At 52.7% G+C, this 12,033-nt stretch overlaps 1 pseudogene across 1 annotated transcript; it reads right to left on the reverse strand.

Moving 5' to 3' along the window:
- Positions 1–715: 715 nt before the first annotated feature.
- Positions 716–11,493, reverse strand: LOC308640109 (arylsulfatase D-like; annotated as a pseudogene). The gene is made up of 7 exons: positions 11,384–11,493; positions 8,314–8,461; positions 5,598–5,715; positions 4,209–4,328; positions 3,180–3,596; positions 1,732–1,868; positions 716–850 (listed from the first exon to the last, which is right to left on the reverse strand). The product of its transcript is annotated as an arylsulfatase D-like (transcript).
- Between the last annotated feature and the right edge of the window lie 540 nt (positions 11,494–12,033).

The raw sequence follows: 12,033 nt of genomic DNA on the forward strand, positions 1-12,033 counted from the left end.
ACCACCACCACAACCACCATTTTTTCCCTCCTAATCCTCCTTCTCCTCCCCCTACTTCTCCATCTTTTTCTCCTCCTATTCCCCTTCTCCTCCACCTCCTTCTCCTCCTCCTCCTCCTTAGCCTCCTTTTCCTGCTCTTTCCATCTCCTTTTTCTTCTTCTCCTCCTCTCCTCCTCCTCCTCCCTCATCTCCCCTCTTCCTCCTCCTCCTCCTCCTCCTCATCTCTCCTACATCTCCTCTTACTTCATCTCCTCCTCCTTTTATTCCTCCTCTTCTTCTTCCTCCTCCTCCCCCTCCTTCTTCTCTCACCTACCACCTCCTCCTCCACATTCTCTTCCTCTTTCTCCTCCTCCTTTTTCTCATCCTCTTTTCTTTTCCATCCTTTTTCCCTCCTTCTCCTCCTCCTCCATCTCCTCCTCCTTCTCCTTCCTCTCCTCCTCCTCATCTCTCCTCTTTCTCCTCATCATCAACATCATCATCTCTCCACCTACTCCTCCTCCTTGTCTTTCTTTTTCATCTCCTTTCCTCCTCTTCTGTCTCCTCCTCCTCCTCCTCCATTTTCTTTTCCTCATTCTCCTCCTCCACCTCTGTCTCTTTCTCCTCCTCCTCTTCAGCATCATCCCCCCTCCTCCTCCATAGTCTCCTTGCTCTGGGACCTCCGATGCAGACTCCTTTGGCCTCCTGTCTCTGTTCCTCCCCGTGGCTAGCCCCTCACCTCTGTAGATCCCATTGCACCTCCCCAGCTGCTGGTGTTCATCTGTGGCCTCCAGTAACCCTCCATGATTGGAGTCCTAATGGGTGATTGTGGAGTTCTTCAGATGGTTCTAATCAAGGGCATGGAGGGCTTTAACTGTGGAGAAGGTGGAAGGTGTCAGAGAGAGTGCCCACACGGGTCTCAGCTGGGGGCATGCGCTTCCCATTCTATGCACAAGCCATCTTGTACTGGACCATCACAGAAAGAGCCCCCTGCCAAGAGACCACAGGGACATGTGAGATCACGGTGCTGAGACTGTCGTGCCCAGGTCTGCTTAGCACTGCGTCACCTCGAAAACCAGGAGAGAATTGCAAAGAAATATCCAGGACGTTGTCAGCAGGCATGGTTTTTATGTGCAGTGCCGGTGGGGTCAAGTGCCCTAATAAAAGGGTGAGAGGGTGCCCCAGGGCGGGGTAAAGCAATGACAGATTCCAGCCCACATGGAAGGAACCACAACCAATAGCAGTAAAATTTATGATGGCCATTATCAGCAGAGCAGGGGACACCTGCATACCCAGCAGTATCTCCCTGCACCGTGGAGACCAGCAGTTTTTCCTACCCCTGAAGGCACAGAGGCCAATTCACGAGGGATGTGAGCTGCTGTCCTCCTTGGGGACATCTGCCTCTCACGTAGTTCAGATGTCAGGATATTCATGCAAGGACATATCACCTGACCTGCGAGGGCTTCCACGTCTCCAGGAAACCCTCGCAGATGGAAGAGTCTGCAAGTTCTTGCTTCTCTCTAGCGTGTCCCAAAGCCCTAAAAGCAGAGCCCTTTTCCTCCACGATGCCGAAAGCTAACGTTGTCTCTCTGCTTCCTGTAACCACTAAGGATGATGCTGAATGACAGCTTCTCACAAAACTGATTGCTAACGAAATGATTGGTTTTGTGCAAAATTAGACTATCACTGGGAAGAAATGAACAAACAAATGACACGAGTGGGGTGTACTCTCCCCCGTTCTTGATCTTGACTTACCTACAAACCACTCCATTTCCTCCAGGTTGTCTCTGTAAAAACCATGGCGGCTTCTCCTGAGGAAGGCTTTCAAGGTCACCAGAGGATTGTGGACGTGCAGCTGGGACACAAAGAGGAGAAAGGGCCTGTCCTTGTTTGTGAAATTAGAAAACCACTGGAATTATGGACGGCAGATGATGGTGTCCACAGTGGACCTTGAATGTGCTGCGTCCATGACCTGGGTTCACCTGCTGGGATTTCACTGTGAGGGTTCCCCAAAAAAACTCATGAGTGAGACCATGCAAGAAAGTTCACAGGTAAAATGATTAGATTATGAGAGGTGTGACCTAGAAGTGGATTAATCCACTTGGATGAACTCACTGGGTGGTGACTGTAGCAGGTAGGGTGTGGCTGGAGGAGGGGATCCCTGGGCTGTGCCTTTGGGGTCTCTATCCTTTCCCTGCTGAGCAGAGCTCTCTCTGCCTCCTGGTGCCCTGTCCTGAGCTTCTCTCCTCCTCCAGACCCTTCTGCCATTTTGTTCTGCTCCCCTTGAGCCAGAGCCATGGAGTCAGTCGGCCAACCATGGACTGAACCTTGGAAACCATGAGCCCCAAATAAACTCTTCCTCCTCCAAATGTTCTTCTTGGGACTTTTGGTCACAGTGGCAATTTTGTCTGAGTAAAACAACATCCATGGTCAGTATAGTACAGGAAGATATTTTGAGAGGGAGGGACGGGACACCCCACCCATGTACCCTGTGTTACAGAACATTGCCATCATTATTATTTTATTATTAGGTGCTGCTAATTTCTGGCTTTCCCTAATTTATAAATTAAATATCTTCATAGGTATGTATGCATAGGGAAATAGCTATATATTGTAGTAAATGTATGAATATTTATTTATTACTTATATATAAATGGTTGGGTACTCTCTGGGGTCTCAGGCATTCCCTGGGCCTTGGAAGGAGTCCCTGATGCACGACCACTACTTGGATACTTTCCAGTGCAACCCGGTAACTCAAAGCAGAGATCCGAGTGTGGAAACCAATTCATATGAAGAGGTTGGGCCTTTCCTTTTTCTTCTTTTTTTTTAGCACCAGAGATGGAATCCAGGGGTGCTTCACCACTGAGTCACTTCCCCAGTCCTTTTGATATTTTATTTACAGACAGAGTCTCACTGAGTCTCTTATGGCCTCTCTCAGTTGCTGAGGCTAGCCTCCTACTTGCCATCCTCCTGCCTCAGCCTCCCCACCTGCTAGGATGACAGAGGTGGGCAAAGTGACTCCATAAAAAAATCCTTCCGCAAATACACTGTGGAATACTATGTAGCGATGAAGAAGGATAGCTTCCTTTCATTTGTGAATGAAGTGTGAATTTGGACCTTTTCAATGCACCTGCTGCTATGGGACCCCAGGGTAGCTCACGGCTCAGAACCTGCCCCCCACCCCAGATCGTGAGGGTCCCCACCTTTGAATGTAGGCCGTGGCTTCCTGCAGCATCCGTCTGGTGGTGCTTCCCACATCAATTGGCTGCTTGGTGACCTGGTGGTTCCGCATGAGCACACAGTTTTCCAGAGTCACAGGAACCCACAGCTGGAGAACCACGTGGTGAAGACGAGGCTGGCCCTGCACCCGACTGCGGTCCAGGGATCCGAGAGGAGGCCACTGAGTTTGGCAGCCGTGAGCGTGAGGACGCCCAGAGCCAGGATGCAGGTGTAGCGGCTGAACCGGGCAGCCACTGTGACCCCCAGCTCTGGGGGCCTGTCAGGGTCGCAGTCGTTGATCAGGGTGAAGGGCAGTCCGTAGAAGTAGTGGAAGCTGTGGTTCAGTGGGTGGTGGCAGTGGTCCCCGCGGGACGCGCAGCTCACGCCCTGGTGCCACTTTCCTGCAAGTGGGGGTGGGTGGTCAGCCACACCAAGGGCACACGCTGTTGCCTGGGACAAAGAACCCCGGGGCCATTTGGATGTGGTCAGGGGAAAGAAAACCTCCAAAGAGCAGATCCTGAATCAGCAGAGGCTATGAGTGACCTCAACCAAGACTTGCTTTTGGTTTGGGGTACCAGGGATTGAACTCAGGGCCACTCGACCCCCGAGCCCCATCCCCGGCCCTTTTTGTGTTTTATTTAGAGACAGAGTCTCGCTGAGTTACTTGGGGCCTTGCTAAACTGCTGAGGTGGGCCTCTAACTTGCGGTCCTCCTGCCTCAGCCTCCCAAGCTACTGGAATTACAGGTGGTGGAGCCAGGCTCTGAAGAGCTTTCTGATTCCTTGGGGCTGAAGAAGATAGACAGGTTCATAGAAGGAAAGAAGGCAAAATATATATCAAAGAACCCCAAACCTCTGCAATGAGAACTTCTGAACTGAAAACCATCTGAGAGGGCCGGAGTGGAACCAGATACCAACTCGGGAGGTGGAGAAGGATGAAAGATTTTTTTTTTTTCCTCCAGAGGAAATTGGTCCCTTGACAATTGGATGGGAGGGGAATCAGGTGTTCAAATACCTACAAGGCTGGTGGTATAGCCTTGCTCCTTTGGGATTTTTGCAAAAGTGGTTTCGTTGGCAGGAAGCCCGCCTAAGCCTGCGTTCCAATAGAGGACCAGGTACTCATCGTTGTCCATTCCTGCAGATCCCACAGCAGAGCAAGGTTCATTTTCCCTTTGCTAGGAACAGGTCTTAGCAAAGGGATTCTGGGCACCAGGGGACAGTGGGCAAGAATCTGGCTGTCAGCACTTGGGGAAGGTGGGGAGGTGGTGCTCTGGGTAGGGAGTGGGTGCAGATCAGAGAGGTTGTTAAATGTGCTATTGTGCACAGTATGACCCCACCACTGAGCATCATCTGCCCCAATGTCAGCTGCATAAGTTGGACACACCTTGCCTATCATGAGAACCAACTCAGTACATGTATCTATCTATCTATCTATCTATCTATCTATCTATCTATCTATCATTACCTATCTTCCAGGTACCATTATGTTGCATCTATCCCCTTTCTATCCACACATCATTTATCTGTCACCTGTATGTGCATTATGCATCTGTCACCTTTATATACCTCTATCACCCATCATTAGCTATCACCTGTTCCTCTATTATCTATTGACAGGATTGCTATCAATTGAGCATCATTAATCCATCTTCCTTCATTGACAGTATCACCATCATCATCTATGGAGCATTGTATCTCACCTGTCAATGACTGTATTTCTGCTTCTCATCCATCAATGATGGTGGTCATCCCGTCCCAGAAGGCTCCCTCCACACAGCCTACCAAGGGCACCTACCTGGCAATTTGATGAGACAAGAGCTGGTATGTGGAAAATACCAGAAGGAAAAGAACGTTTCTCTAGTACCAGACGTGCACAGACATTTGTGTTGAGTGTTTTTTCCCTGAGCAATTTTTTTCTCTGAGTATCAGCACAATTCACGCAGAATCTGCAGCGTGCTGTGTGTCCCAGATCAGCTAGGGATGATCTTGACCTCAGGAAGAGGTGTGTGGTTATCTGTGACTCCCATTTGATTAACCCAGGGGTACCTAACCCCTGAGCCCCATCTGTAGCCCTATTTTGCATTTTACCTAGAGACAGGGTCTCACTGAGTTGCTTAGGGCCTCCTTTTGGCCGAGGCTGGCTTTGAACTCGTGATCCTCCTGCCTCAGCCTCCCAACCGCTGGGATGACAGGCGTGCGCCACCGCGTCCGGCATTGTGCGTGGGTTTTAACACCCACGGGGCTAAGGGTCCTGAGGGGCGAGGGTATACGAGGTCCTGTTCGGAGCACACACTGCAGGAAGGTGACAGGAGGGCACATTAGCTTTCAATTTCCCAGTCTCTGCGGGATCACTACCAAGCTAGAGCGGCGATAGGGTCCAGGCTGCAGCCGGGAGCTGCTGTACAGGGTCCCCACAACACCCACCTGATCCGAGTGGCTCTGCTCGGGGTGCAGAACGGGGGGCCACCAGGTGCTGGGTGAGTCTCATGCCCTCCTCCACCAGCCGGTCGATATTGGGGGTCCTGAGAAAATCAGATGAATATCACTTGGGAAAGGGTTGGGAATGCTCTGGGCCTCAGACGAGGCCTGCATGGAACTTCCTGGGGCTGCGTGGCACCTGTCTTAGTGTGCCCACTTCTCTAAGTTTGCAAAGGACAGATGAGGCTCACCCTGGGCGGTTCCTCCTACAGCCCTCCCCCCACCTCAGCTGTTGCCAAAGCTACAAAGGGCACCCCAGATTTTGAATTTTGGCTTTGGCCTGGGGGGCTGGCACACAGACACCTTGCCCGTTTCACTTTCTGGGGGTGATGATGTTGCACAGTGAGTATAAACACGGGCTGTGAGAGAAGCTTTTGTCCAGCTGGGGAATGCCGTGGGTTCTGAGCCCAGGCAGTCTGGGCTCATCCAGGACCTTGGGTGGGTTCGGGGTATGAAATGCACATCTGCGTAGTGGCATTCTCCTCTTAGGGTGGGTTATGGGAACCTCTTGTCACAATAACTCTGTGGTTACATCACAGGGCTTCTTAGAGGAAGATGGACCCCAACAAAATTACATTTTTGGCTTTTTCTTATTTTTTCGGGGGGGGTATGCAACCCAGGGGGCTTGTGTGCCTTAAATATCCCACCAGCATCCACGAAGGGTGCACCCTGAGTTTCCTACCAGGTTTCTCATGTGCAAAATTCAAAGAGAAGATGAAACACTTCACCTAAGAGCTTTTGCAGTCAGACGTGCAAAAATAGATTGAGAATCTCACTATAGATAGGCATCCCAAAGGCAGTGACCCAGCCCCTAGAGCTCATGGAATTCCCCATGGACTGTCAGATGACAGGTGCTAGTCTCTTCCCTTCTACCTTGGAGGAGGCTGCATCTGGTGGAAGCTAAGCTATAAAAGCTCAGACCTTGTTCTTCACGCACCTAAAGCTGACCACCTCAGTGGCCCCCCGTAAGAAAAGTTTTGCTTCCCTGAGGACAACTGGAAAAGTGCAGAGACACTGGAGGTGTCCCACTTTGGGATGTGGTGCTATTGGTGAGCAGCAGGTGGAGACCAGAAATGTTGTTCAACATCCTACAAAGCACAGGATGGGCCCATCACAGAGTGATCTGGGCCAGTGTACCAGTAGGACCAAGGTTAAAGAACCTTGTCAGTCCTTCCAGCCAGCCAGCCAGCCCACCACCCATGCACCCATCCAGCCAACTATCCATCTGCCCGTCCATCCATCCATTCATCCATCCACTCACCCACCCACCCATTCATCCACCATTCAACCATCCATCCATCCATTCATTCATTCACCCATTTACCCATTTGTCTGCCCATCCACCCACCCACCCTTCCATCGATCCACCCATCCACCCATCTACCAATTTGCCAACCACCTATCTGCCCACACATCTACCCACCCATCCATCCATCCACCCATCTACCAATTTGCCAACCACCCATCTGCCCACCCATCCATCCATCCACCCACCCATCCATCCAGGCAACCATCTATCCATCCATCCATCCATCTATCCATCAACCCACCCACCCATCCGTCCATCCATCCACTCATCCACCGATCTATCCATCCATCCACCCACCCACCTATCCACCCATCCACCCATTTATCCATCCATCCAGGCAACCATCTATCCATCCATCCAGGCAACCATCTATCCATCTACCCATCTATTCATCCATCTATCTACCTACCCATCCATCTATCCATCCACCATGGATGGATGGGCAGATAGACAAATGGATGATGCCTGGATGAAAACATGGACAGATGGGTGGGTGGAGGAATGGCTCATTCATAAATGGATACATAAATGATGGATTTGGGGTAAAATTCTAGTCATTTGCTAACTCTGAGAATAAAGGACTCAGAACAGAGTACAATTTTACAAGCCTGTGTGAAATCCTCTACACAGTTTAGCCAAAATAAGAAAATATCCCATACTCTCTAAGATCTTCTGGCCTCCAAAGACCCCCATTCAGACCTTTTCCTTGGCCCCATTTTTGGCCCTAGCTCCCCCCCACCCCACTAAGATATGCTTTTTTCCCTAGTCTCCAGTCATACTGGGGATCAGGGCTTCTGATGCAGCCAACCATCCATCCATATCTGTGAACACAGGATATGCCAATATCTTTTGGAATCACTGCTTTCAAATCCTTTGGGTCTGAACCCAGTTGTGACATTGCTGGGTCATATCGTGATTCAATCTTAAGCTTTTGAGGGGCCATTATATTGTTCTGCAAAAGACCACCTGGAGCCCCAGGAGCTGGAGAGTCAGGAGGAGCCTCCCTGGAGCCCATGGAGGGAGCTCAGCCTGGGACTCTGGTCTCAGCTTCTGCCCTCCAGGGCTGGGGGAGGGGTGGTGGTTCCTGGATTACATTTAAGTCTCTGTGTTTTTGGTTATTTATTACAGCAGCCACAGAAAAACCCTTATAAACTCAGCAGGACATCAAGTTGTTTGAGAGGGCTAAGACCCTATTTTTACTCTTGGAGAATAATCATTTTTGGTGCTGAATTCTGCAGCACTAAGAAATTTCATTTGCACTGGTCGATTTTAAGTGAATTATTCCACTAAACTGCACACAAGGCACAACCCCATGACCCAAACTACACTCTACCTCAGTGTAAGGTTCCCATAGCAACAAACATCCCAGATGCCCAGATCATCTGCCAAGATCAGCAGGATGTTTGGCTTGGAAGCGTTAGGTGGTTTCTACTCACAGGTCTGCAGAAGCCAACATACAAGGAGCAAAAGCAGCACAGTCTCTGCAGAGGAAATAAATGTACAGGATTTGGCATGCAAAGTTTACACCATGCATATGTAGATGTCAGGCTTCTGGTGAGGGCTTGAACTGAACTCCTATAATGCCAACTGAGCCCCAAGAGAATTATCCAGCTGTGGGAAACCTCTGGTTTTGCACGGAGTCCAACAGCCCAAAATAACCAGGGTGGAATCCCTACTGCTAATGGCCAATCAAGACTAATGCTGAGAGAGGCCCATTTTCTCCCTGCACCCAAACTGGAGATTCTCAGCAAGCAATCAGAAACTGAGCCCTCATCAGAAAGTTCCCTCCACTTTAACCCCATGCGAACAGCACAGAGGTCCCCTCTTTATCCTCTGGGGACACATTCCAAAAATCTCAGAGGATGTTGAAAGTTCAGCTAGTACCTAACCCTATATAGACTATACTTTTTCAGTATATATAGATGCCTGTCATAATGTATAATTTATAATCTAGGCATAGCAAAGGATTAACGGTGGCAAATGATAACAAAACAGTTGTAACAATGTGCTGTGACAAATGCCTGACTTACAAGTTTTTCACTTTCTGTTTTTTTCCTTGTTTATTTTTGGACATCGGGCAACTGAATCCTGGGAGATTTCTGAGTGAATTTGTGGTGACATTTGTCGCTACCAACACCCCAGGGTGACCCTGGAAACACCCTTTCTTGTTGTGCAAGTCATGGTCTCTTTGAATTTGTTTTGTCACTAAATGGGTCCTCTGGGTTAAGGTCATTTGAGCTCAACTCTCAGTAAAGCGGGGGCGAACGTGGGGTCCAGAGCCTGAGGCCTGCCACTTGGGGTCCTCAGCGGATCAGGAGGTGGCTGATGGTTGGCAGGCGCCTTGGTCCACAGTGCGAGGTGCTCCAAGGCTGCGCCAAGCATCAGACAGGGCACTAGGAGGACCAGACCTGCAGGGACACTAGGATTTTAAACCACAGATGGGGGATTCAAAGCAACCCCAGAGACACAACAACAGGCAGAGGAGAGAGTCCCTGAGCATCTGAACAGGGGGCCAGGCGCCCCACTGCCCTAGAGGCTACTAGGAGCTTCAATGGTGTCCTGGGCTCCACCTGCCCCAGGACCCAGAGGTACTCAGCTGTCCAAGATGTGCTGGGGGTGGGGCAACCGGGGAGGGCAGGCGGGTGGAGTCACAGTGGGAGGGGGTAGCCGGAGGGAAGGGGCGGGGGCTGCTATAGATCTTGTGCGCCCTGAAGGTGGGGGACTGGAGGATGATCCTACTGCTGGAGGGACAGGGACACCAGAAGGCACAGTGGGCGGACTGGAGGACCCAGAGCGGACTGGGGTGTCCTAGCGCTGGGAGGAGGACCCAGCTGTGGCAGCGGGGCGGGGATGGAGGAAAAGTCAAGGGTCTGCACCCTGTGGTTTTTAGTGAGCAGAGTGTGTGTGTGGGGGGGGGTCATAAGGCCATGCACAGCTGCGCAGGGGCGGGATGGGGGACTTGGGGGCCAGGAGCAGGGCGGGGCGTGTCCTAGAGTGGGGGGTGTGGGCGTGCTGGAGGTGGGCCAGGGACAGGCCTGATTATTGGGCACTGCGGAGCTGGGGCTGCGAGGGGGACGTGCCCAGGAGCTGGATGGGGCCTTCCTAGGGGGACAGGGTGGAGGGCGATGCAAGGGCGTGTTCTAAAGTGCGCAATGGACTGCAGGAGGCTGAGCAAGGGGCATATCCTAGAGGGGGGATGTGCTGGGGGTGGGGCAAGGGGCGTGCCTCAGTGTGAGCGGCAACGCACAGCTGAGGCTGGAAGGGGACACTCCCAGGAGCCCACCAGGGCCTGTCTAGGGGGAGACTAGGCCTTAAGGTGGGGTGGTGAAAGATGCCTGCCCTAGGATGGGGGGCTGGACATGCTGGGGGCGGGACAGGGGCGGGCCTTAGTGTTGGGCACTGCGGAGCTGCCCCTGGGTGGACATTTGGTCCCAGGAGCGATCTGGGGAGTGACTTAGGAGGGGAAGGGACGGCACAGGGGTCCAGTGGCGGCCCTAGTGTTGGAGGGACCCTCAGTGCTGGGGGAAGGGGAGAGAGGCCCCGGGGGAGGGACAGCAGTGGCTTAGACTGTTCCTGGGGACTCCCCAGCAGCAGCAGGGAGGGGGCGCGGGGTGTGCGGGGGGGGGGGGCGAGAGGACACTCATGCAGGGCCCCAAGTCGGGACCAGGTGGTTTTAGGGAAGTGATAGGGCGAGATGGCCATATGGGGAGAGGACGGGACAGGAGGATCAGCTGGGGTCAAGACCGTGTTGGGGGTGGGACAGGATTGTGTCTTAGAGTGTGTGACAGGCCATGGCTCGGTGTGAGGACCAGGATGGGACACGAAGGGCTTCGAGTTTATTGGGGAGAACTCGGGCTTCGGCCTGCATGTCTTAAAAAATGAGTGTGGAGGGTGTCACAGCCTTGTCAGGGTGGGGCAGGGGACTTGCCTTATAGAGATTGTAGGACTTGGCCCTGGGGAGGAGTCCCGGCTCCGAATGGGAGGGGCAGAGCGGGTCTTAGTGGGGGGAAACTCCAGCGCATCTGTGCCGACCTAATGTGGGGGACACAGGCCATGAGGGGGCAGGGAGCAGGTCTTGGAGGGGTTCGGAGACCCGAGAGTGGGGAGTCGAGTCTCCAAGGCATTGAGGTGAGGCGTGTCACCCCGCTGGATCCTGGAGCGGCTCCGCAGGCGTTTCGGGCGCAGTTTCTGCGTCTCAACCCAGGCCCCCCCTCCTGCTCGGGGGGGCCCCCCACCTCCCTCTGCCCCCACCCCAGCGCTGCTCTCTGGGCCCCCGCAGAGAATGAGCCTGGGACTGGGTTTCGGTGACTCACCATTTCCTAGCACCTCAGCTTCCTTTCCAGGGTCTCTCGCTCTTCCCCTCCCCAGGCCTGAGTGGCTGCGAGTCCTGGGATCCCGAGCACCTGAGGGTGGCCGAGGCGCGTCCCCTGGGCCTGCGAGTGCACCTCTGCGTGGATTCCATGGCTGCGCACTGGCGCCAGGGAAGTACCTTGACCCCAGATCTGGGCGCCATCCTGCCAGGGCTGGTGTCTCCGCCCACCAGGCTGCTTGGTGTGCTCCTGGACCCTGGTGGCTCACTTAATCCGATTAACCTTCCAACTCTGGGCCTAGGGAGTGGCTCCTGGAAACAAGTTCTCCCAGGTCCCCACCACCAGTGAAGCTGGGGCTTCTGCATCTGCTTAATCTGGATGGGGCACAAGCAGGGTGACTCCCAAGGCAGCCAAGGCAGTTTAGGGAACATTTATTTTTATTCCTTCCAAGGGTCTTGGGACAGCCCCACCCCTCTCATAGAATTGGTGCGAATTCAGCTCCACCAGGCTCCGCATTGGGAATCTCTAGGGTGCTGGACTCTTGCTCCTTTGTGCACGCAGGGCCTGGGTTGAAGCCAGAATTAAACCGGCAGGGAAATGGAGTGAGAACAATTTTGATGAGTCTGGCAAGTTGGAGACTGTTCCCTGAGAGATTGAAATGTCAGTTCCTTCAGAACCCTTCCTCCACCCTTGAGCCAATCTTCTGTTAAAATAGCATGTCCCAGGAATTGCCCCTCCCTACA

This window comes from Spermophilus citellus (assembly GCF_964194105.1).
Source record: "Spermophilus citellus genome assembly, contig: SCAFFOLD_365, whole genome shotgun sequence".
In the NCBI taxonomy this organism is placed as follows: domain Eukaryota; kingdom Metazoa; phylum Chordata; class Mammalia; order Rodentia; family Sciuridae; genus Spermophilus; species Spermophilus citellus.